This window comes from Falco naumanni, chromosome 7, assembly GCF_017639655.2.
Source record: "Falco naumanni isolate bFalNau1 chromosome 7, bFalNau1.pat, whole genome shotgun sequence".
Classification (NCBI taxonomy): Eukaryota; Metazoa; Chordata; class Aves; order Falconiformes; family Falconidae; genus Falco; species Falco naumanni.
The window spans coordinates 1,861,348-1,886,999 of record NC_054060.1 but is presented as its reverse complement, the minus strand read 5'-3'; the positions used below and the strand labels follow the sequence as shown (position 1 = coordinate 1,886,999).

The window sequence follows — 25,652 nt, the reverse complement described above, 5'->3', positions numbered from 1 at the left end:
GCAGCAGCATCCCGTAGCTCAACTCTCCTGCACTATAAATATTTGTTTATATCCTTCCTGGGATAGAAATGCATATAAAATTATATATGACATGATATAATTTTATATAAAATTCATAGAAATTTATAACCCTCTGGAGATATAAGTATGTTCTGCAGTGGGGCGTGCTCAGGAGCTTGGACCAGCAGCACCAGGATCAGCAGGATTAAGCTGACACCCCCTTACTGACCTGTTTGGAGTTCAATCTGGTGGGGTGCAAATTTCTGGGACTATGTGCTCACATAAGACATCAGCAGTGCTGGATGAGACCAGGAGACGGATACTCCCCTCCCTCTGCCCTCTTCTTGAGCAAACACCCTGTGAGCTCAGCCACTGCACAAATCCAGATACCCCCTCTGCCAGCACAGCCAGCTTTGGGTTTTTTGTTTAACAATTTCACAGACACTTCTGGGATGACCAAAACAGCTCTTTCCCTGTAAATACCCTGTCCCCTTCCCCTCCTTCCCCCTCTAACAACTCAAAATGCACAAAGTCAACTTGCATGCTGGGGCACCCTGGAGGATGCTCCAGGCAGGTCCATGCTCCAACAGCCAGCAAGCCAGGGCCACATCCTGCCGCCCCCCCTTACCCTCAGCCTAATTAAATTCAAGACAGTCTCTTACCAGAGATGGAGGAGGCTGGGGGTTGATCTGCTCCTGCTGAGCTGTTGCCTTTATGAAGATCCTCTGTGGTTTTTTGGGCTTGGCCACCGAAGAGCAGAGCTGAAGAAGATGCCTGCATGACCAGGGACCGGCTTGTGGCTTTTCCACAGTCCCCTTCCCAACCCTTTCTACCTGGAAAACATCAGCTTAAAGCAATAAATGTGTCTTCAATTAAGGAAGGATGGAAAAAATCCTGAAAACTACCCAGACTGAATCAAGTGGTAATTTGGCTTTTGGTTGCCCATGGATGGGCCCACCACATTGGGCTCCCATGTGTCAGGCAGGAGAGACCCTAGAGCCACCTCCCCAAGAAATTTTAATTTAGTTACTTTTCTCAATTTCTCTTAAAGGTCTAATTTTAACTCACTGTTGCTGAAGGAAGTCTTGCAGTATTAGAAAGGCCCCTGCTAATTTAAAACCAGCTCTGCTCACCTGCACTGAACCGTTCCCCTGCCCCACCGTAGGCTTTGGCACATCCCTACAACCCAGTGGCAATGCTGAGTGATCCCAAACAAGTGTCCCTTGGCAAAATAACACACTAAGCACGAGACCAAGGCTTGGATAAGTGGGACTAGGTCCTGCCCTATATCCTCACACAGCTCCACTGTGGAGGGGAGTACAGCAGTGGTGCCTCATGACGGCAGCGCATCCCCAGATTTATTTTCCCTTTTGTGTATGAAACACTTTTACTTAAAAAGAAAAATAAAGCAGAAGCCATCTTCAGAGCAATGCAAAGCTTGCAGGAGCAAGGAGGAACTCAAAGCGAGTCTGAGGCTACCATGCCCCAGCACCTGCAAGAAAATATATTGCATAATCCCACTCCTAAATGGATTAAATCCCTTCTTAAAACCAGATGGCCCCAGCTGTCCTCAAAATCCCTCCAGAAACTCTCCTGACAGCCAAAAACCTTCTGCTAATTTTTTAAGCGCCTACATCCTAATTGGCTATACTACTCATTGCAGTGACTGTGCATCTCGTTTCATCTGCAGAAACAACAAATACACACACCATTCAATTCCCTCCAACTTAAAAGCTGCTTTATAGCCCATAGAGGAAAAGATTACCACTTACACTGCAAACATGCAACACAGAAGCCTCAAACGTTGTACTTTCAAATGCACTCACGCATTTTAAAACCCCCTTTTTTCGCTGTTTTAAATCAGAGCTAAAGTTTGCCTGTGTATATTGACTACATTTTGGTATAATCAAAAACACAGAGTTTGAGATTGCACTTACTTCCATAGTGGCTTCACTTAAATCAGCAAAGTAGGGCTGGAAATGCCACGTGCCCAGCAAGGAATTCAGCTTCAGGTGGCAGGGGACCGATGGTTGGAAGGATGCCCGATGGCAGCACATCAATGAGCATCCTCTTCCTTTTTGCACCTGCCTTTCTATTTCTACACCTATCAGGGAAGAGCATAATTATTAGCAATTAAAAGAATTAAGAGGGTAATCAGAGCAGGGCAACTGTTGGATCCTGAGCACCCTCACTGAAGACCCTGGAGCTGCAGCTATATACAGAGAGTGGGGCCCTTCCCTAAATGTTTGGCGCTTGCACCCTGTTTCCATGATAATGAAGGGGAAGCAAGCAAGAATCAAACGAAGTTCAAGATTTTTGTGGTTTCTGACTTTTTATCCACATTAAAACATTCGGTCTAGACTCACAGGACATAGAAAGGGACCCCAAACCCATCCTGAGCCATGGGGTGTGGATGGGGACTCCAATCATATCGCAAATCCCAAAGCCACAGGACATGGATGGGAACCCCAAACTCATCCCAAGCCCAGAACCACAGGGCATGAATGGGGACCCCAAACCCATACTAAATCCCAGAGCCACAGGGCATGGACAGGGACCCCAAACCCATCCCAAGCCCCAGAGCCACAGGGCACACCCAGGAGCAATTTCAGCTGTTGGGGTGATCCCTTTTCTGACCCGAACCTCTTTTTCTCTTTACCAGCCAGGACAGCCAGCACGGTACTTTTCCTCCTCCTCCTCCTCCCTTCTGCTGTTTCAGCTGCCTGCTGATTTCCATTTTAAGCGACAATCATATCCCCATCAGAGTTGCCTTTCCTGGGAAGCAGGCTGCGGCAGGGAATATTCACTCCTGGCAAATTGCCCAGCGTGAGATGGGTGAGGACTGGCATGCACGGGCAGCCGGCCCATGCCCAGCAGCCCGGCGGCTGGCTCCAACATGGGCTTCCCCTCCACCGCTCCGGGTCCCTCCAGGCTGGTTGTACCATGTGCAATACATCAAAGGCTCTGGCAGCTCGCGGGCAGGGCAGGCAGCAGCAGCATCCTCAACAAGCCCAGCCAGCCAGTGATGAATGAAGCATTTTAGGATCTGCGGTAACCCTATAACCTGCCTCACTGCCTTGCCAGCTCTCTCCCCACCCCAGGCAAGCTGCTCCATGAAGCCAGGAGGAGACACCAGCCCACCATGCAGCCAGGTTCATCCTGTTTTCAATAAGGCGCTTGTTATTCTTGCTATGCACCCCAAGGAGTGGCTCTGCTCTCACCGCAGGAGCCAGGCGTCCCCTAAGCAGCACAGCCATGGGAGCCCAGCTGGGACCAGCAGGGTCACAGAGCAGCCCCCAGGACACCTCCGCTCCTCACAGCCAGGCCACCTTATTGACCGTGCTGTTCCTCCACAATTTCTTTTTCCTTTAATTAAATCAGTGATTTCCAACAAGGAAAGAAAAGCAACCAAGTGTTTCCTCCTGAGAAGTTTTCCCCACCCCACAAACCTCTAGTAGCTGCAGTTGCTCTCCTCCAGCCCCAGGACCTGCCCCAGCCCTCCAAACCATCACCACTATTAAAACACAGGAGCTCCTCTCTGAGCCCTCTCCATCCTCTGTCACATTACCCCATCACCCACCCATCAAGCTGCACTTCATGTTTGCCTCAAAGGCAAAGGAAATTCAGTTTATTTGATACTTAAACTCTTGAGGTTCAATTTTGCAACAGCTGGAGACAAAGATATATCCCTCGCCAAAACCAGGTACAAGCCCTTGTAGCAGCACTGGCCAGCAGCAAGGGATTTTTCTGAATGGGAAGGAAATAAAAACAAGCTTATGTTACTTCTGCAAAGGCAGGGAGGGCAGGGGGAATACCTTTTCCTGCTGCTGGCATGCTGCTTTGATCTTTACTTTGTAGTTACCATAGTGACAAATAAAAAAGGCATAGGTGGAATAAATTGCTGAAAGTTGGTGATGTTCTATATCTGTTTCTCCAGCGCACATGAGTGCAGCCTGCAAACATCACCCAGCTGCTGCGGCATACTCTCAGCTTTGGTGTGTGGCTCACAGGGAGTACTGACACTCTGCCTTAGGTTGAGTGGCATTTAGGCACATCTCAGGCATAGAAAGTTCCATCACTGGTGTTTCATGGGCTGGAGGAAAGAGGGTTTGTCTTGTCTGCGAAACTAAGTGGTAACATTGCAACTTGGTGGACCATCATCATCCTCGTCTGTGACTAGAGAGGACTTGGGTGCTGAGGATGGGGGAGCAATAGAAGGGGTATAAAACAGCAGAGGAGGAGAGCAGGGAGGGAACCTGCAGCTGATGGTCAATTCAAGAAAATCATCATCCAATAAAACCTTTTTCCAGCTGCTCTGAGGTCTGTAGTAGTACACTACCAGGCTAAAAAAAAACCCTAAATACAAATGTACAAAGCCGTTTTTACCGAATAGTTATGTCCCAGATTGCTTTGCTTTCCTCTGGATTGTTCACCCTGAGGATCAAGCTTTAGGATAGAAAGTTGCTGCCAGCTTCCCAAAAGCCAGAGATTTCCATTTCTCCTAGAAACCACCCAAAACCCACAGGATCTCCTAGAAACCACCCAAAACCCACAGGATTTAACAGTCTGGACAACCTTTATCCCGGCCACTTTCAACATTTAACTGGGGCGACCTAACCTGGAGGTACTTATTTCCCTCCCCGCCCAGCCAACATCCACCACTGCCTTAATACTTCTTTTTATACTAAAAAAGAAGCAAAACGCTATTAGTATCAATTCCCCTCCTGTGGAGAGGTTCATTGCAGATTCGGATGGATCAAAGAATTCCCAGCAAGAAACTGGGACGTGCTCCCATGCTGGGATGGCCCCTCAGACTGGCCAGTCCCTGTCCTGTGAAGCAAGGGGATGGATGGCTGCAAGAAGCAATGAGATGCTGTCACAGGCTCCGATGATCCTGCTCTCCTCATGTACCGGCAGTTGAAAATCACCAACTCATGTTCTCATTGATGGAGCAGCCCAAGTGCTTGCAGGGTGCTGAGCCCCAGTGGCTGCATAAAGGCGCAGAGCAAACAATGATGATACTGGCCCCCCATCGCACATACATGGAATAAAATGTAATAGAAAACAGAGGAGCAAGGCCAGTATTAGCACAGTGGAGGAACTTTGAGGGCTGAAAAAAAGCTGGGGCAAAAAGAGTTACCACCTGGAGGGACAAGGCAAAGGCAGTGTGAGTTATTGCACCCATCCAGCAGTCAGGGAGGTGGGGGAAAACCCCAACTACCTCTTTCCAAAGTCCCACAGAAAAACTGTAGGAAATCCCAGCCACTCCTGAGCACCCTTCAAACCCAAAAACCCATGAGGACCGAGCCATGTCTGAGACATGCAACCAGCCTCAGGCTTCGCCAACCCCTGCCTTGCTTCGATGCTGTTGACACACAGCTCTTAAGTCAATCCGTGCACAACTAATATGCTACATCTGCTGTGTATTTTGCTCAGCATTTGTTTGCTTTAGTTCTGTTGAATCTCTTCCCGCGCTCCCTGGTAAGCTCTAATGATGTGTGGCGGCTGCTGTTGTTGCACCATTACGCCACGATAATCTTTGGACAATTATTTGCTGGATTCACCCCATTGCTGGATGAAACGGTGCTTTCACCAGCTGTCAGTTATACATTTCTCCAAGCCGAAGCCAGACCACAGGGAACTGTCCTGGCAGTAAATTAAGAGTTGCCAATGCCAGGAACATCCTAGAGAAGCATCTCCAGCTTCAGATGCTCATTAGTGATTAAGCGTGCGTTGGGTGAGGTTGGGTTCCGACACAGCAGGTGATGCCTATGAGTGATGGAAGCATCTGCACCCAAAGTGAAGGTAGGGATGGGTGCCGGGTGCTTGCACACTTGGCTCCTAAAGACACAATTTCTTCTTCAAATATTATTCCAGTTTTTATTTTCCCTTAACTCCTAGGAAAAGCAAGGCTTTTCTAAGCCAGACTCACACAAGAAAAGGCAGCAAGAGGCCACAGGCTGATTCCTCACTATGGTGTCTCCAACAAAGGTCACCATTCCCTGGCCCCCCTAGTCCATGCACTGCCCTGCCATGCTTGTGGAGCTCCCCAGGTGGAGCAGACAGCTCATAAATCCAAAACAAATTGTCACAGCAGAGGGGAAAACCCATGGAGCTGGTGGGTTGGAGGGTCTGGCCTCTGGGTCAAACTTGTAGGGGGGGAAATGATCCAGCAAAGCTCCAAGGGGAGCCTTGCAGGAGAGGGAGTGATGTTTCTGTACTGGGGAGGGCTGGGGAGATGGCTCAGGCCCTTGTGTTTAAAGCTTTTAGTCTCAAAGATACAAAAAAAGGGATTTTTTTTTTCATGGCTTTTATTTTAAAACAAACCCTCAGAAGCTAATTTGGCTTGGGGGATCCTCCTAGAACATCTTGGAGGTAACTCGATTGCACATCAAAACACCTGGTACTTTACAGGGAGCTTTCATCTTCCCTCACCGCCTCTGCTGTTCCTGTAATTAGAGACAAAGGTCCTTTGTCTCCAGCTAAACCTCCCTTTTCCCTCTCTCTTCCAGAAGATACAAACTCCGACTGGGTTTGATTTTTGATGACCAGCCTTTTTTTTTTTTTTTTAACAAGCTTACTCCTGTGTGCCCCATTAGCCTGGTTTCAAGCCATTATGGTTGGGGGTTTTTTGCAGCATCCTCTTCCCTGCATCATTAATGTTGTTACACATCAGGTCCTAAATACACTCCCTCAACCCATCCACAGGCGTGCTCAAGGCTCGGTGGCTTTCTAACTAACTGCTCCGGTTTAAGTGATGCCCTCCTAGGCCAGCAGCAAGCAGACATCCTTAGGAGCTCGGCATTTTTTTCACCCCTCCTCTTTTAAATAGGGTTTTCCCTTCCACTCCTCATCTCCAGGTCAGGAAGGAGAGAGGAGGCACTTCTCATGCAGCCCTGGAGCTATTTTGCCCTAGGACATGTATTAATGGATTACAGAGATAAGCAGCTGCTTACATCTGTTCTCCCATTAACTTCCCATCAATGATGCATGAACCCATCTCCACAGGCTCAACCTGTCCTCAAAAACCCAAATTAAGATTGGGATTAACAGCCCCCCCTGGACAGATATTACACCGTTTGCTTTCATTACTCGTGACTAAATGCATCACTCCACTAACCATCTCCAAAAGGGGATGGCAGGGCTGTGCTGAGCACGGGTCATGATGCTCTCAAACCCCAGCAGCAAGCACAGCCGGGAAAAAGAAACCAAGCCAGGATGTCATGCAGAAATATCTGATGGGATAATAAAATGGGAGTCCTGAAGGAGAAACCCAAACTTGCTTTCAACAGCGGGCACTGGCCTTCAGATGGCCCAGTAGTTTGGGGAGCTTGCCCAGAGCCCCAGGACTCTGTAGTGATGGATGAGGGATGTATGTGGTACCCAAGCTCAGTACTCAGTGTTTTCCTTCAATACCCAATTATAGTGCTCATGGGATTTCCAGGGAGATGCTACTACCTCTGTTTTGTTCTCCATGGCTGGCAGCAAGCACTCCTGCCAGTGGTACCTCCCTTCCCGTTTACACTCATTATATTGAGAAAGGAAATCAAATAACACGGGGTCTGGATGTGCTACAGCCAGTATCGGGACCTGGGTAACACACCGGGTACCCGCACACAAGGTCTGCTCTCTCAACGAAGGCTGAGCTGGAGCATCACCTTTATGAGCCTGAAAATAGGATGCTGCTTTGAACAATGCTGCCACGAGTCCAACCCCAGGGGTGCCAGGAGCTCCTTTCCCCTTCCTTAGCTATGGCCACAATGCGGATCAAAATCCTGAAGAACCCAAAAGCTCAGGAGCTGCCGGGGTATCCTTTGCATGCCCCACAAGCCCAAGCCTTATTTGTTCGTTAGGAAAGGATAATAGAAGAAATGGCTGGGAGAAAAACAAGCAGGGAGCAGCAGAAAACATCCGATATATTAAAACAATCAAGAAACCACAATTAAATCCACTATTACTCTCCGAGGGGCTCGTAACCCGCGTCCTCTTGCAATACACCAAACCACCCCAAAACCTGCACTGAGAGATTCCTACAGTTCTTGTGACCAGGGGAAAAGGGAAACAAGGTAAATACATTCACCCCTGGTCCAGTACAGTACAGGAGCTACACACAAGCCAGATGCTTTCTGGGTGTAAATACCACTGCTTCTGTACAACCGGCATTTGCTCCCGTCCTGTCTCCAGCAGGATAAGCCAAAGCCAGTAAAAACCAGGGAACAAAAGACCTTTTGGTTGTTAGCCTGGCTGCCTTTCTAGGAAAGGAGAAAATACAGCAGTGAGTTTCTGGAGCAGCAAGAGTTAAAAGGTTCTCCTCATCTGTCAGCACCATCCAGTCTCCTATGAAGTTCAGGAAGAAAAAGAAAGGGGGAAAAAAACCCAAACCCTGACATCAAATTAAAATGGCACCCGTCCTTTTCTCCCATTACTTTACACCATGAGCTCACACAGCATCCTGCTTTCAGGGAGAATCAAAGTGATTTTATTCCCCCGCAAAACAGATGCTCGAGAGTCCGGCATGTGGCAGGAGGACATGGCCACAGCAGCATCCTTTGGGCAAGGCACCCTCACACAACATATCAAACAAGCATCACCATCAGCTGCCTCCATCCACAGTTAAATCAAACCCAATTATGACAGGTGCAATTTTATATCACCGTTTGGCTTTTATTGCCATCGTAAACGGTCCAGCTGGCACCAGGCTGGCGGTAGTTCATAGCGAGAGATGTGCTGAGACAAATAAAAGGAGGAGAGGGGGGGTTTCTTTCGTGCTGTTCCTGAAATCCGTCCCTGCATGGCTCAGACCAACCCTGGGGCCAAGGCTGGCTGCTTCCCTGCTGGCTTGTCTTTCAGCACATGGGGACAGCCTTCTCCTGCACCTTGCAGATCTCCTTCTGAAAGGGTGTCCAGCCTTCCTGGACCCCTTTGCCCTTCAGGGCTGCCTCCCAAGAGACTCTGTCAGCCTGGCTCCTCAAGCGGCCAAAGCCTGCCCTCCAGAAGCCCACGGTGGCAGTTCTGCTGATCCCACTCCTTACTTCTCCAAGAATCAAAAACTCTTATCATTTTGTAATCGCCATGCCCAAGACAGCCTCTAACCATCACATCACCCACAAGTCCTTCTCTGTTCACGAACAACAGGTCCAGCGGGGATCCAGGAGGTCCAGGATCAGCTAAAAACCCACCTGTCCCACCAGTCTTGAGGGGCACACCTTCTCCTGGGGGAGCACCACCAGGGATGGGAACAGCAGAGTTTTAAGAGCAAATAGCAAGGGCAGCTCCATAAACCAACTCCATGATCTCCCCATGGTGGGGAGGGACCCGGAGCACCCCAGCAGGAGATGTAGGGGACTTCGACCCTGTTTTAAATTAACTTGAGAGGTTTTAAGTTAACTCCAAGGGCTGGGAAAGGCCAGCTCACCCTCTCCCCAGCTATTTAGAGCCAGTTCAAGGAAAAAAAATAAAAAGCAAACGTAGCAGGAATCGCCCTGTTTACCCAAGCGATCACACAGCTCCAAGTAAACCCCGGAGGAGGATGAAGTGTCTTGGCCGCTGCAGTAGAGCATCACAGCAGCTGGTGTGTGGAAAGGAGGAAGAGATTTACTATCCCTGGTGCGTGTGTTTCTCCTTCCCCACCTCCTCTTTTTTGTAATAATAATTGTAAAACGGGGAAAAAAAGAAATCTCCTGCACCTCCCCATGATGCTGCCTTATTAAAAAAAGTGACAATTAGTCATTTGAAGAAGCAACAAAGAGAGCCGTCGTCGGAGAGGCGCGATTTGAATTTCAATGTGCTATGGGAGGGATGGGGAGCTGAGGCTCTGGGAGGAGAGCTGCCAATCTCCCTGTAAAACCCACAGCCACCCCTTTCCACCCCGGCTCTTATAGCCTGGGGGCTCAAATAGAGCTCACAGCAAGCACCCTGCTTCATCTCCCCCCAAATCCACCCTGACTTGCTCCCCTGGCTCAACTCTCTGCCAGGTTTAAGCACAGGTGCTTTGCATGGGACATTGCGCAAGGGAGGGGATTAGCTCCCCTGCAAAGATGCTTTGCTACTAGACACCATGAGCAGAAGGACTGGGGGACCCAAAAGTCTCACCCCGAGGCAGCTGGACCCCAACAAGCCTGACCCAGCAGCCCTGAGCAGCTTTCTGGGTCTCACGTCCAGGGATGCAAGCTGGGGTGGGAAGGGTGGGAGGGTGGACAGATGGGTGCAGGCTGGGGTGGGAAGGATGCAGGGGTCCTCTTTCCCACACCTCTCCGTCTTTCCCCGTTCAATCCCTCCAGAGGGTTTTGATGGAAAATTAAGTTGAAGGGAGCTGGAGATTTAATATAAAAGCTGCATCTCACCTTGTATCTGATGAACGCATTCATGGTCTCACTGATTTCGTGCATCCCATGAACCCCTGGCTCTAATTTGCCAGGAAAAGCCCCAGAACATGACCCAGGATCACCCTGAAGACTCAGGATCAAACCTATGAAAGCAGAAACCAAACACATTTCTGACCCCAACCAAATGCACCCAAGGGGGTTGTAAGGGGTTACATCCCCCCCACAGCCAATGCCCCTGGCACAGGTAAGCCCCCAGACCCCATCTGCCCCAGGGAGGGTCCCAGCTGCTAGTCCTTCTTTTATAGCACATTTCATGTTTTACCCAGGACACGGCTCTGAATTCAGAGGCGGAGAGCCGCCAGACGGAGAGAATATTAATGCAGCCCCGCAGTCCAACAAATGAACAATATCTTTATTAGCATCTTCCTTTTATTATAGGTTATAGCGATACTTTTTTTCCCTTCACTGCCTTTCTCTTCCTTCTTTTATTCGCACAAACCATGACATTTATGGGACCAGACAGGCAGGATGTCTTTGCCCAGTACCCCCCAGGGAACATAAGGCCATCCTGGGGGCAATGGTCCCCTTTCAAGGAGGGCAGAATACAGGTGTGGTGAAGGAATTGCAAAGGCTGAGAAGGGGCTGGAGCATTTCCCCCATCATCAGCAAAAAGGGGGGAAAAAACAACCTCCCAAAGCTTTCACTTCCTGACGAAAACACTGAGCCGGGGGCTCACCACCCTGACGAGCCAGACATCGCAGATGGAGGAACAACAGGCAGAGCTAGACATGCTCCCCAGCGCCAAATATAGGAGACCCATCTTCTACCTCCTTGGAGTCAGCCCATTTACACTGCAAATAAAAACTCCCTGATTATCAAGCTGGAGCATCCCTTTGCCGGTGCATTCCTGACACCACGTTCCCCTGGGGACCTCCCATGTCCTCCAGCATCATCAGCTGCCACAGTGAAAGCTCCCTCCCACCCATCCCCACAGGCTGCTCTTGGTACCCTGCATCCTGGGGGAGACAGAGATGCTCGGTGACGTGCTTAAAAGCAAGCTGACCTCTTTAGCCATGCATGGATGCTGCTGAACAGCCGGCGGGCCAGGGAAACATCTGTGGCTCCCCCTCCTAGGGGATGCAAACAGCCTCCGGGTGAGGCTGGGGGGCTCGGCAGGATCAGGCCCAGCACAGCTGCTGGAGGTTCAGGCAGGAGGGTCATGCTCAAGAAAAGGGTGCCTATATAATAATAAATATATCGGCTATGTGGCCACCCTAGCAGAGCTGTAGGCTTCCTAAAACCATCCCAACCTGCTGCTGAGATCCCCAACGAGCAACACAACTTGATTTGCAGAGGAGCAACCCCGCGGTTTAATCTCAGTCCATCCTCATGGAGTGAAAATGGATATTTTTTTTATTATTCTTTTTTTCTCCCATCCTGTAGGTGAGACTTTGCATTTAGAGGAAAGAGCAGATTGTAGCTTTTAATTAAAAACTCTAAGCCTTTTCCTGCTTTGAGTTGCACTAGAAGCAATCTCTACACCACGTTCAGCAGAGAGGAAACAGCACTGACTGCTGCTCTGCTTTAAAAAAAAAAAATTAAAAAATAAAATAGCACAAGCCACAGAACAGGGAGTTCTTCCAACAATCTGTTTTCTGTACCCTGGAAAATAATAGCAACCCATATGGAAAGCCCACACAGCTATTTTCCAGGTGCTTTGTGCGACGTGAAATCCACGGAATAAATTACCTGTGTAATGGGGGGGGGGGACGGACGACACACTGGGGCTGTGTTTATTTGCTGCATCTCATTCCCTTCAGATGCAAACATGCGGCATGGTGCAGGATTTCCTCCTCCATGGGAAATGTCACCCTAAATATCAGCAGCATGGGGCATCATCACAGCAGAGCCCTGTTTCCAGCCCAGCTGGGAGTAGTCAAGGAGGAGGAAAAAGAAAAAGGCTGAGAAATACGTTCCAGGTATATCTGATCGCAGAACTGTCAAATGTAATGTTTTTCTCCATGTTGCTTATTTGAAGTGTTTATAGGGTACCTTTACGGGGCTGGGGCGAGGGAGAAAACCTAGCACTAAAAGGGACACTGAGGCACTGTGACAGCAACAGATTTGCTTCAGGACGATGCTTAAGTCACATACATGAAGGAGACCAGAGCAGCCAAATAAATGATGAAAATATTCCGGTTGTGGAGATGCCAGCAAGATTTTTGGCTGGTCCATGAACACAAACCTGAAGCCCCTTGCAGGCACGTTCTCACATCAGCACTCCCCTGCACAGCCAACGAGCCCTGCTATTCCATGAGGAGATGAAGGACATGGGGACATGCTCCCAATGAGGATGCTCTCCTTGGCTGGACATTTCCCAAACACCTTGGAAAGCTATTTTCACTCAGAAAGCACCAAAAGGCATACGGTAATTCTGTTCTCCTTCTGTCTCAGCTCTTAAACCGTTGGGGTTTTTTTATTATTTTATTTCTTTCCTGGCCAAAACAACATCAGTTTGGGTACATGCTGAGGCTGCCTGAATCTCCCCTTCAAGGACGTGCAGGACCTGCAGCAGGTCCTGGCATGGGGTCACCACCTTCTTACAGCATTGAGCACACCCTAAAAATCCTCTGCATCTCCCTTTGAGCCCCCTAAACTGCCTCTGAAAGGTGCAATCCCTTCTTCCTCCTGCTTTTAACCCAGAGCAAGCAGATCTCCATGGCTGGAGCCTCCAGGACAGGCTCTGCTCCAGGTCCTAGAATGGTTTCATCTCCTGGACATCAGACATGTATGGCAAGGACAGAGCCAGGCTCCCACATCCCAAAAATTTATTAGGGTTACCCCCACAGAGACTGCTCCGGTGGGATGCAAAATATATGTAATTAAACTGGAAATCAAAGGCTTTTCAACCCAATGGGAAGAAAAATAAGCCTTGCTTTCTGCAGAGCAGGTGCCAGCATCTTCTCAGGTGAAGATGAATGAGATGGTTTGATTTCTTCCCTTTCCTTGAAAGCAAAGCACCCAAGAGACATCTCAGCAAAGACCTGCACAAACTGAACGCAGAGTCTCGAGCTCCCACTCCTCCTCCTGAACTGCATCGACATGTTTTTCCCACCTCCCCACCCTTAAGCCGCTTACTTACGGAAAGATGTAAGCAAATCCAGACAGAAAATGAAAATGCTGTAAAAAAAAAAGTAAGACTAATTAAAGCTACAATCATTCCACGCTGCAAAATCATTTCAGGTTTTCCTAGCCGATAAATCAGAGGGGGATGGTGCCTGGGATGCTTGTCCACCTGGTTGAGCTCTTAGAGCCATTTACCAAGCATTGCAAACAGATTATGTGATTAGGAGGGAATAATTAGGAAGCTGGACCATAAACTTTTATAATTTATGAGCTCTTTTCCTCCCTTCATGTCTGCTTCTACCTCAAAGGCATCGCCCAGTGCTACCTTTGATCCCATCTCCTCAAGCCCTGGATTTTTCTTTTAAACTCTCTACCCCTGGCCTGATAATCCATCCTTGCACCGTGTCAGCTCCGTTCTCACCCTCTGCTGTTCTTTCAAGCCTTCCTAAACTGCAGGCAGAAGAGCAGAGCAGGTGGTTTTGTCCCTCCTTCCCCTCCTCATAGGATATCACAGTCCCTGCCAGGGCTAAAATGTGGTGCGGGGGCATGCGCAGCTCCAGCATGTCCCTCGGGCCATGCTTTTGGGGAGCCCTATCTCATTGTAAGGTCTACAGGGAATTAACAAATCCTCCAAAACCTGGCCAGCAAGGAGGGCGTTCTGCCTCAAAATGGGGGCAACTATGGGTACCCCAGTTTGTTGCAGCAGGATGCTTACGGGTAGGATGCCAGGCTCAGCCCAAGCCAGCCTGGTCCCTCATCCCCATGCTGCCTGCGAGCGGGTCCTGCCCCATCGTGTCCACCCTCCCTAGATCCTTCCTGCCACAGAGGCACAGCACCCAGCACCATGAGGAGCATCCCTGCAGAGCTGGCACAGGGCAGCATCACCCTGCTCTGTGCCCACCCTGACTATCTCAGCCCAGCAGGCACCTGCTTAAGCAGGGACCCCACTCCCACAGACCCAAATTTGGGGTCCAGTTCCCACATCCCAGTCAGGAAAGCCATGCCCCAGAAGTACTAATAAGCCCCCGTGCCTGGCAGCAGCCACGTGTGGGGGATGTTCATCCCCAGCCTGCTCCCCAGGGAGATGTTAGTAACACTAAAGGGCTCTCTAAGGTCTTCAGACCCCCCCAGACAGTAAGAAAAGCAGGTTACAAGGTCAGCCCACACCCAGAGGGAAGAGCAGGGCGTTCCAATGCATCAGGGTTTCCCCCCACCCCAGAGGAAGGGATGCACAGCAGCATCAGGACAAGCCACAGAGGGGGACATCCCATTCCAGGGTAGGGCTACTATCGGGGATGCCAGCAGCCTACAACCCACCACCACCCCCAACCCAACATGTCCCCGCACCCCACAACAGCCAGCACCAGCCCTGCCCCCCATCACCTACACCACACTCACCACATGATGTCCTGGCTTTAGGGGATTGGTGATGGCACATGGGGGGTGGTCCCTGCAAGGACACACACTCCTGAGGTCACCATAGCACTACAATTCCTCCAAAAATACAGCTGCCCCCAACTCCCCCAGCCCTCTAATAAAGCCTCAGCAGCACCCACAGGTGCCAACAGTTGTGGTCCTGCCTCAAGCCCACCCCAGATGCCCTACCAACAGCAGCAATTAGAAAACCCCAATTAGAAAACTCGATTTCAGGGTATTAAGCGAACCAACAGGGATGTGGTGGCAGTGGGATGAGCCTGGGTCTGCATCCAGAGAGGCAAAGCTGAGGGATGCTGAAAGCCCTTGCACGAGCCAAGGACCAGACCAGAGGATGGACAAGGACTAAGTTTTTTTTCTACTAAAGTGACTTTTTCTGTTCTTGATGAATTGAAAATGTGTGAGTGCTGGTTTTTTAAACACAGGCAAGAGCCTGTACCAGCCCTGAATCCATGTGGAAAAGGCTCAGGTGCATCATTTTGGGCACCACCCCTCCCCGAAATTTCTTCCTTTGGAGCCATCCTGCTGTGAATAAGCAGCACCCAAGAGCCATTTCTCCCTGAGATACCAGCTTCTCTCCTAAATTTGATTAAAATCAGGCAGCTGAATAACCTCCCAGATGGGAGGATGGGACAGACGGATGTATGCAGAGCACCCTATTTCTTCCAGAACTCCCCCAAAAAAGCCACTAAGCAGCCCCTGCTCCCATCACCTCACTGGGGACAGACCAGCACGTATCTTCAGGGTTAATATTATTTCCATTTTTGGGTGCTGGCTACCAAAAACACATTGTTTGAGCCTGGGGGGACCCTCCAAGCCCTCGCCGTGAGCAGACCTTAGGGAAGACGCTCATCTCCAAGCTGCCTGTCAGCCTCAGCACCGAATTTACAGAATAAAACCAGCCCAGGGTGTGAAGAACTTAATAATACAAGCCGTTGCATGACAAAGCCTGGAGAGTAATATCCATATTATGGTTATTATTAACTCAGAGAACTTCCTATGTTTTGTCCTGCCTGTAATTTAAACAGATCCTTGGTTATATTTGGGTCCTTTCACAGGGGAAAAAGCCACGAGTTATACCCAAGGAACCACTGGAAGTGTCTGATGAGCAACATTTCTCTTTCTAGACCAAAATCTAAATATGAAAAAAATGTATTTAAAATATTATATAGGTTTTTTGCAACCTCCTAGCACTGGCAAAGGCTTTGCCACCACCTTGCTGGGTGTCCTTGGCCTGGCAAAGCAGGCATGTCCCCATGTCCCCATGCAATGGGACATCTCACGTGGGGATCGGACAGTTTCACCAGGGGTTCCCCTGAGACATTTCAGTTCTCATCTGATGGAATTTTTTTCCTTTTTTTCTGTCCTTTCAATATCCCTGCTTATTTGTTCAGCTGTTGCTCCTGAGTTCTAATGGCTGGCAGCATTTGATGAATGACACAGAGCTCCTTCCTCATTAAAATCCGAAGTTCTAAAGTTTAGTACCAAGGAAAGAAAGGAAAGAAAGGAAAGAAAGGAAAGAAAGGAAAGAAAGGAAAGAAAGGAAAGAAAGGAAAGAAAGGAAAGAAAGGAAAGAAAGGAAAGAAAGGAAAGAAAGGAAAGAAAGGAAAGAAAGGAAGAAAGAAAGACCCCACCTCACCGATTCCCCCAACTTCAAAGCGCTTTTGAAGATCAGCTGGGAGAGCACCAGTGAAGTTACAGCCTCTCCCATCAGCCTTCCCTCCTGGGAAGCGGTCAGTCCCCAGAGCCGGTGGGTGATGGAGCCGAATCAGGGGGTGCTCTGCAAGGGCCACAGGGTGCGGGTTGGGCTGGATAACATCACGCGACAGAGCCTGAAGTCCACACTTGGCATTTGCAAGGGCTTCGTGGCTGGCTGTGTTTAACTGTACCTATTTCACCTTCTCCAGTACCAAGGATGCTGCTCCTCGTGGAGGGTGCTGCTGCAAGGAGCTGGTCCCCAGCACTTTGCTTTCCCTGAGCGGAAAAGCACTCTAAAATTCAGTGTTCCATGCAAATACTGTGCAAAGACTGCAAGGAAAAGGGAAGTTTTCTTTCTGGATCACTGGAAATACCTCACTCACCAGGCCTGATGAGGAGTTGACGGCCGCTGGCTGCAACAGTGCAAATGCCTGCGTTGGGCAGCTGACCAGGCTGGCCCGGCGTTCCAAGCCAAGGGTCAACACCATTCCAAGTCAAGGGTCAACACCACGCGCTCTGGCGGTGCTGAGTTAGCAAATCAGTGCTGAATTAGCAATGTGGTGCTGAGTTAGCAAAGCCGGGCTCAGGGCAGAGGCCACGACTCGGCACAGGAGCCGGTGTGACAACACCATGACTGTGGCCAGGGCTATTTATAGAAAAGCTGAACTTGGCTCTTCCCTGGGCAATTTTGCAGAGGGGAAATAACTTCTTGGCTTCGCTGCCGGGTTTTTCATGGGGAATATCAAACAGTGATGTGACAGCTGGGTCGGAAACGGGGCTGGTGGTTCTGTGCCGAAGCAAGCTGCTGCAAGGGACCACAAGTGAAATGAATTGTGTTGGGTCCATGCGATTTCCAGCGCTGGATCGCCTGTCCCGCTAGACCCTGGGGCTTTCACACCCCTTTGGGGGAGTGGAGCCCTGGGGCTGGACCGTCCCCAGTGTCAGGGCTGGGTTGTTCCCACTGGGATGTCTGAGACAGCACAGACCAGGTGCCACCCGACCTCCGTGGTGACCGAGGTGCTCCTGGCCTCATGCTTCAGTTTCCCCTTCTGCTGCAATGGTGCAAGCAATGGAGGGAGTTGTTGATACAGGAGCTCAGCTAAGCAGGAACCATACCAGGGGAATGATGCCTGCCTCTACACACACCAAAATAAACCTTAAAACACAAGAGGGGACCTAAATAAAATTAAATGGAGATGCTGCACGATGAAACCAGGTGAAATGCCCAGCTAGGGTCCTTGGGCAGACTTAGAGCCAAAGCTAATGGAGCCCTTGGGCTGGCTCCAAGGCTCTCTGAAGGGACTGGAGAAAAGCAAACAACTCCCCTCGAATCCCTACACAGCACTTTGCAGGATCAAACTACCCTCCGGAGCCAGGCCTGCCTCTCCGTAAAACACGCAGCTCTCTCAGCCCACCAAATTTAAAAGAAGAAAAGAAAATATGTTTCCCAGTAGGTGAAAATGAGTTTGCTTCTGGGAGGTAGGAATCACCTTTTCCTGGTAATTATGAACAAAGAGCATCATTTACTAAATGCCTGCAAGGTGGTTAATTAGCAGAGAAGTGAGTGTCTAGCAATTAAGAGGCATTTTTCCAACAATTCAGGGTGGCAGGGTCAGGAAACAAGAGAAGCAGAGTATCAGAGAGAGCACTTGGCTTCAGCATCCGCAGCTGTGCAGGGACATGGAAAGCTCAGCCCCAGGGGCAGCCCTAGATCCACACTCCAAAAAAAATAAAAAGTAGAGTTATTACATGATTTGGGGATGGAGAAACCATCTCCATGCAGTCCTTATGCTGCGGGGCTGCCCTGTGCCTCAGTTTCCCCACCAGCACCAATAACAGGTATAGATGCTGGGGACATGATGTGTTGGTGCTGGTCCTGACTGAAGACCATCTGCTTTGAGATATCCCCTTCCCCTCCCTGTGAGCACCTCCAGCCTGACTAATCCCCCCCACCGAGGCTCTTCCCTGGGGACACAGATGTCACATCCTCTCCTGTTTGTCCTCAGCATCCCCGGGGCTGCCTCGGTAGTTCAACAGCAGATGGATTTCGGCAAAGCCCCAGCTCTCCACACCACTGGGGCCATCCCTATTTAACGGGTTATTTGCTTCCCCTTTCTGCTTCACCACATTTCAGCATCTGCAAATATGTCCAGCACTTATTTTATATCGTTTTTCAGCTCAGTGACAAATATAGCAAAGAGCAAGAAGAGCAACGCTGACGATCTCTCCATTAACCGGCTTTTAAACCATTTAACACAGGCTGCGCAGGGCTGGTGCAGTGCTGGATTTTTATCAGACTGGGATGCACGATTAAGTCAAATGCCTCACAGAAGTCAAAGTGCATTAAGTCAAGTTATCTTTATCAGCTGACCTGATGATCTAATAAAAAAAATAGTCTCAAGGTTGCTTGGCAAAAGCAGGCTCCAGCATTGCTGCAGGTTTGAGGTAGCAATAACCCTCCGTCCTCCCTGCTCTGGGATGGAGAAACACGTGCTATACCCTTGCCTTCATCCCATGGTGTGTTCTTGTCATTCAGCAGCATCACTTTAGCACATGGAGAGGATTTAAATAACCCTCTGGGGAGAAAGGAGCCTTGGAAAGGGAACTCCTTCGGCCCCATGGACCAGGGATTGTTGAGCCAAGGAGGTCCAGGATGCTGGGAGAGGGCAGCATCCTTGGGGGAGCCCAGGAGGGGACCAGATCCCCTCTCCTCAAAGCCATACAGGCTGGGGACAAAAGGTGGGTGGCAGATGGGGACACCTTGGGTACAAGAGGAGGGCACAGTGCTGGCGGGAGCTGCTGGGGATGTCCTGCAAACACCATGGGTCAGGATGCTGTGCTGCCCATTTGGGATCTCCGAGGATGTGTAAGGGGTACCGGTGAGCACACGAGGGGGGCCGTGGCTGCAATTAGAGCTGACTGTGGGGGCACTACCTTCCCTCCAGCCTCCCCATCCTTGCTGGAGCAAATTGAGGCCAATTCTTATGGACGATCCCACAGCACCTGCCCGTGAGTCACTGGTTGCCAGTCTGTGAGTCACCACATCCCCAGAGTCAGCAGCCACCTATTTCCAGGGATGCACAAGGATCCATTTCCAGGGTCACAAGGGTGACCATACCACCCTTGCATCCCCCTCAGGAGCCTCCAGGTGTGGCTGCCCAAAGGGCCTCATCAGCTCTAAACCATTCTGACTGCCAGGACTCTCCTTCCCCAGGCTTCCCAAGCCCTGAGGATGGCCAGAGCAAGGAGAAGGGGAGGGATGAGAGAGGGCAGGCTATGGAGGAGAAAGCAGGTTTGTCCTGTTGGATAAAGCTGGGAATGATGAATATTCAGACAGGAGATGGGGACACCTTCCCAGCCCAGAAGGCTAAGGTTTCTGCTCTGCCCTAAGAAAACAACACCAAAATGTGTTGTTCTGGGTGGTTTGAAAGTATTAAAATTATGAATAAACCCAGAATGCACCAAAGAAAAGAGGAACAGCAAAACCCATGCACTCTCAGTCACGTTTCTCCAGCTTAATCTCATTCCTGTGTCATCGCTGATACCCTCCCTGAAGTCCTCCAATCCCCAGGACAGAGCAAGGACCAAATCCCTAAATCCCTTTCTTGCATTTGTCATCTCAGCCCTGCCCAAGCACCCCCAGCTCCCTCCAAGCACATTTTTGCTGGTTTTGACTTTTTTTGTTTACTTTTTCATAAGCTCAGTGCAGATTTTAAGCTCAGACTGTCAAGAGCAGGAATTAGGGGGTAAGGTAGGTACCCTAGCAGCCCTACCTCGGATGGCATTCTTATCTGATCATAATCATTTGAAACAGATAAAAGTTGATGCCTGGAGTGTGACGACCCTCTGAACGATTTTTTTTTTTTTTTCCCCTTCCCTTTTTAAATATTCCACTTTAAGGAAACATGTGTGCATAATGAAATCAAAACAGCTCTGCCTGCCCATTGATGCTGGGACGTAGCTGTTCAGCTGCAACCAGATTTGCTCTGATGGGCCTCTCCAGGGCTGGGTACCACAGCAGCGGATTTGGGCATCTTAGTGTTGGGTGGTCTGGACTACTCTGGGTCCTGTTTTCTATCTGAGAAATGGGGACAGCATTAATTTTTCACTCTGTTATGGGGGAAAAAATGGTTAGCCTGCTGTTTCCAAAGTGCTTGCACGGCTGGGTGCCTCCACGTGCTAAAGGATGCTCAATCATTGTACGATGCAAGCAGTGCTTTGAAGACCATCAACATGCAGCCAGCATCAACCTCTGAACCAGCTTTTAGTTCTTTCTTCCTTCACCGGCCAGATTTTCTGTTCTCAAGAGCCCATCACGAACCAGAGAAGGTCTCACACCGGTCCAGCATCAGCAGAGCAACCTGATTGCAACCACTGGCAGCAAACAAGCCATTCCTTCAACCCCAGCAACCCTGGTTGAGTTTCAGAGTCTATTTCCCCTTGCTTGGTCCTTGCAAGAGCATGGTGTGGGACTCTGCACAGACCTACCTCAGCAGACATAGCCTCCTAGGTGCTCCTATGGCTTGCAGTGGCTCTGATGCCGACGATGGATGGATAGTGGGAGCTTGAAGAGCAGGGTTTGAACATGCAGCATGGTGGGATGCACAGTTGTTCTTCATGTTCTTCAGCTGGGTGACAAAAGAGAGAAAGTACCAGTGAAGGTCTGTGTCTGCCCCTACATGGAGCAGGTAACAGCGTGGAGAGTTAATTCAGGGAACAAAGCAAAAACTTGAGAAAAAAAATATTTAGGTTAGTGCAAAACAGAAACTTTTGTAGAAAGCTTCAGCAAAATCAAAGAGAAAAAAAAAATGGTTTGAGGACAAGCAGAGATATTTTCTTTGCCTTGGAACAACGTGTGCTTTTTGCCCCAGCATGGCATGTGTTGTTTCAGGCTTTTATATCCTCTATCTAGATCCATTTTTAAATTAAAAAAAAAAACACCAAAATTTAAAAGGCAAAAGTCAAACCAGTTGTTTTGGTTTTTTTAATTAGCAGCATGCCAGGATGCCGGAAACAAAGATATTTCATTAAAAAGAAAACAAAAAGGCAAAGTGAAAGATCTCAGAAGTTCCTCCTTCACTTCCCCAAGGGGGAAGGTGGACCCAGTGCTCCCCACACCCCTGAAACACCAGTGCCCACCTACCATACTCATGGAAAAGCTGCATGGATGGCCACATACAGGCTTTTCTGAGCATCCATCCCCGGGGTGGGACCTGGCTGGGGGGACCACTGTGATGATGGGCACCCAAGAGGCTCCCAGATCCTGCTCCTTGGTCCATATGGTTCTTCTAAATTGTGCCACCTCCACCCAGGCTCAGGTTTGCAGGATCCTCACCGAGCAACATCCAGGCCCCCTTGGGAAGGGCCCAGGACATCACCTCTGCTTGGTTTTGGGGTAAACCTGGAGGAAGCCCCTGCCCTGGAGCAGGGACCGACTCCTCCACTGGAGGCTTGGCAGCTGGGAGGGACTTCACCCCTCACAGGGACGACATCTGCATCTCACCAGCTCCCTTGTTTATCGGTGAGTTTATTGCGGGAAATCTAATCACCATTTTGGAGTTAATCCCTCTAACAAACCCTTGCAAATCCTTTCATCCAGAAGTTTATTAATATTAGCTCCTCTCGAGCAGAAGTGAATTAAGCGCCTTTACCTCCCGTTTGGCTTTTTGTTCCTTTTCTCCTCGCCTCTGTTAACGGGAGCAATTCAATTAAGGAACAAACGATTTCCCAATAAAAATCCCTCCTTGCCGCCTCCTTCCTCCTTTTGCTCAAAGACTAATAATGTTTAATTGGGGAAATGAGCTTGGCTGATGGTGCTGGTGGGGGTGAGGACAAGCCCCGGCAAGTGCAGCCCCCGCAGGCTCTGGGTATGGGGCAGAGGGGCTCAGCTCATCCCAGGGAAGGGGAAACACCTAAAACCCCATCATTTGCAAAAGAAAGATCTCCCAGCCCCAGAGAGGCTCTCACAGTGCCCAGCTGATGCCATCCTGCTTGAACACGATGGTTCACGGAGAGGAAAACACTTGAAAGCTGAAGAAAATTGCGACTGAGGATGGCAAGCAATGCTCTCCAGCTGCCCAGCATCTCACTGGTGTTCAAAAAAGCCCTGAGATTTCCTCCACTTTGATGTAAAACCCCGTCCATCTCAGCAGGCACTGCTGCAGGTCCACTGGGATGCAGGTGTGAACCCAGCACCGGTTGAACTCACTGCAGTGGGGGGCTCAAGACCCACGTCCAGCACTGAGCAAATGGGGAAAGGGGATAAAAGCAGCAACAAGGTTTGAAAAGGGGACAACAAGGTATGGGTGTAGTTTGCACCCTGTATGCAAAAGTACAAGCCCCATCCAAGGGGGGCTCCAAGGGGTTCCAAGCCCCCCTCCAAGGGGTCCAAGCCTGCCTTTGCTGACTCCATCTCCAAGCATCATGCCACTGCAGGCACGGTCCCCGCCGAGCAGCGCTGGAAGAGGAGGCTCAGCCTGCCCAGGGAGTCGTGCCGCCCGTCAGCTCAGCTCCATCGCAAAGGCCACGGCATTTCCCGGCTGTCAGAAAGGATTTGTTCAGTGCTGCACACTCCCTCCTCCACCTCCTGCAGTAACAGAGCGGCTCGTCCCTCAGACCTTTGCATTTGAGAAGGTTTGGGAAGGCAGGTTGCATCTCTCTGTCCAGCCCAGGCTCCTTCCATGCATTCGGCTTGTACCCATCTGCATCAGTGGCAGGAGGACAGGATGGACCAGAGATGCTCAGCCACAAGCTGAGGTACCACCTGCAAGAAGACACTTGTAAGCAGGGACACGAAGCAGATCCATGGCACAGAAAATGCATCAGCCTGGGAGAGCTGGCTTGGGGGGAAACATTAAACACCAGCTCCACTGATATATACCCATCATCTCCCTAGACCTGCTGAAGCTGGGGACAGCCAGACCTAGTGACCCCCCTCCCTTTTGGGCTGCCTCTGCCATGCCCACTCCAACTGAGACCCAGGAGGCTGTACCACACCTTCGCCAGGACTGAAGCTTTTTAATGAACTGATGTGAGAAAAGTCATGGCATGGTCTGGGGTGACCTCTTGATGTGCTCCACTCACACATCACCCCAGGCCCTGCCTAGCAACCCAGCAATGGAGACCATCCCCACGCTTTCATCCACATTTTCCCATGGTTTTCCTTCCAAATTATCTCCTTTCCCACACTTCTGAGTCATTCATCACAATGCTTTCCTACCTTGCCCAGGGATGTGTTGAGCAGCATCCCCCTGCCCTGACTGCCAGCAAGGGAGGATGAGGGACGGGCACCCAGCCTCACTGGTGGCCACGGTTCAGCAGCAGCAGCTGAAGTGATCCAGGAATCCCTTTGGGAAGAAACCTGCTACTGAAATCTGAGTGGCAGTTATCCTAATGGGGGAGATGGGTCTGTGGCCAGAGGAAGGTTCAGACCAGGATAGATACCTGTGGGGTTTTGACAAGGGCGTTTTCAACCCAAGCAAAGATCTGGTCCCAGTCTCGGGGCTGGTGGCCCTGCACCCTTACCAGTGGACTTTGGGCTGGCAGAGATGGTACTGCCAGCAAGGAAAGGGCCATGGGATGCTCTGGCAAGGGTCGTGTCACCTGGACTGAGCCATCTTTAGGCAGGAAGACAAGCAGAGCTGCACAGCTCCACCTCCAGCTTAATCTTGTTGACCAGGGACCCTGCCTCTTCTTGGAGCTGCTGGAAAGCCTCCAAGACTGGGCTGCAGCAAGGACAGAGCTGCTTTAAGAAGATGATTTCCATGAAGCAAAGTGGATTGAGCATACTAGTGGTGAAAGAGGTTTCATTTCCCCTCCCTGCTTCTTTAGATTTCCCAGAAGTCACATTCACAGTGGTCACATCATCACCAGGATCTGCACCTGGGTCTCCCCCAGACCCACGTTCCTTCCAGACTATTAAGTTTGGACACCAGAGTTACCCACACAGAGAGGGTCCCATCCTTATTGCATCAGGGTTGTCGCATCCAGCCCAACCCTCCAGTAAATTGGGTCGGTCTCACCTTAGCATGGTCAAAGTGATGGAGTAGCAAGTGTGTTCATCCAGGAACGCCTGCACAAGGGTCATCATCTGAACAGCAACAGAAGCTTGAGATTAATACACCACCAAGCATACAATGGCATCCTTGGGGGGATGGGAAAAGGGACTATCCCACCTCCTGAGGCTGAAAACAGTAAAAAAAGCCCCAGGGATGAAGCTCTCTGCAGGGACATTTTTTTTCTCCCATGCAAGTAGAAGACACCAAGCTGCTCCACAGGGCGGGTAGTACAGCTAACAGCCCCCCCCCTTGCCCCTCCTCGGGCTTTGCTGAAAGGATAGCTGCTCATTAGTGAGTGGCATTAAGAGGAATGAACCTAATTTGCAAGAGTGGAGCGAAGAGCCTCCACCTGCTCTCCTTTGCACCTGGAAGCAGCTTTGCAGGGGATTATTCAGCCGCTGCACCATGCTGAGGGCAGTAAATGCTGGACACAAGTATGTCCCACCTAGGGTGAAACAGCTCCTCTGGGGCCCACAGGCACTCGCAGACCCAGATCACAGGAGTTTCAGCAGAAAACAGACTTTTTTTTTTTAATAACACTCACAGAAAAGCACAGTTGAAAGTCTTTCCAAACCTTGATGTGCCTGCCTTTGATTTCTTCAAAACAAAATGAGGTTTCCACAAATAAATTAATTTCTTTTAAACAAAGAGTTTCTTGTCAGGTCCTCTGACACCTGCTGACCCAAAATGTAAACTCTAAAAAATGTTTTTTCCCCAAAAAAAGATTCAGTTCACATTGACCCAGATTTGGAGCTTATTATTAATTTTTACTCCGGACAGTGAATGGAAGCATCCAGCACTCTCCCATCACCAGAGGACACCCAGCTGATGGTATCAAGCATTATGAGAACAGGAATGTTATAAAACTTCCAGGTGGGATCAGTAATTCCCACCTCCAAAGAAGACCAAGAGGAGATGTGGAAGCTTGCAAGCAGCAAAACAAGTGTGCAGAGATGTTCTTCCTGGATTTGGACACTCATTTCTGGCTTTTAGCATGCCCTGGGCACAGGGA

General features: G+C 49.9%; 1 long non-coding RNA gene across 2 annotated transcripts in view; it reads right to left on the bottom strand.

Annotated features, from left to right (window-relative positions):
- Nucleotides 1-24,520, bottom strand: part of LOC121091760 — a 42,086-nt gene extending 17,566 nt beyond the window's left edge. Inside the window, exons 1-8 of one of the 2 annotated variants that reach the window (XR_005829033.1) lie at nucleotides 23,803-24,520; nucleotides 21,727-23,346; nucleotides 21,072-21,211; nucleotides 16,520-16,665; nucleotides 14,850-14,901; nucleotides 13,468-13,505; nucleotides 10,344-10,468; nucleotides 1,938-2,104 (exon numbers count right to left, since the gene is read on the bottom strand). This is a non-coding gene — a long non-coding RNA (uncharacterized LOC121091760). Of the gene's footprint in view, nucleotides 1-1,937; nucleotides 2,105-10,343; nucleotides 10,469-13,467; nucleotides 13,506-14,849; nucleotides 14,902-16,519; nucleotides 17,019-21,071; nucleotides 21,212-21,726; nucleotides 23,347-23,802 lie in introns of those variants that run through there. The other variant, XR_005829032.1, reaches the window with a different exon arrangement.
- Nucleotides 24,521-25,652: the final 1,132 nt, after the last annotated feature.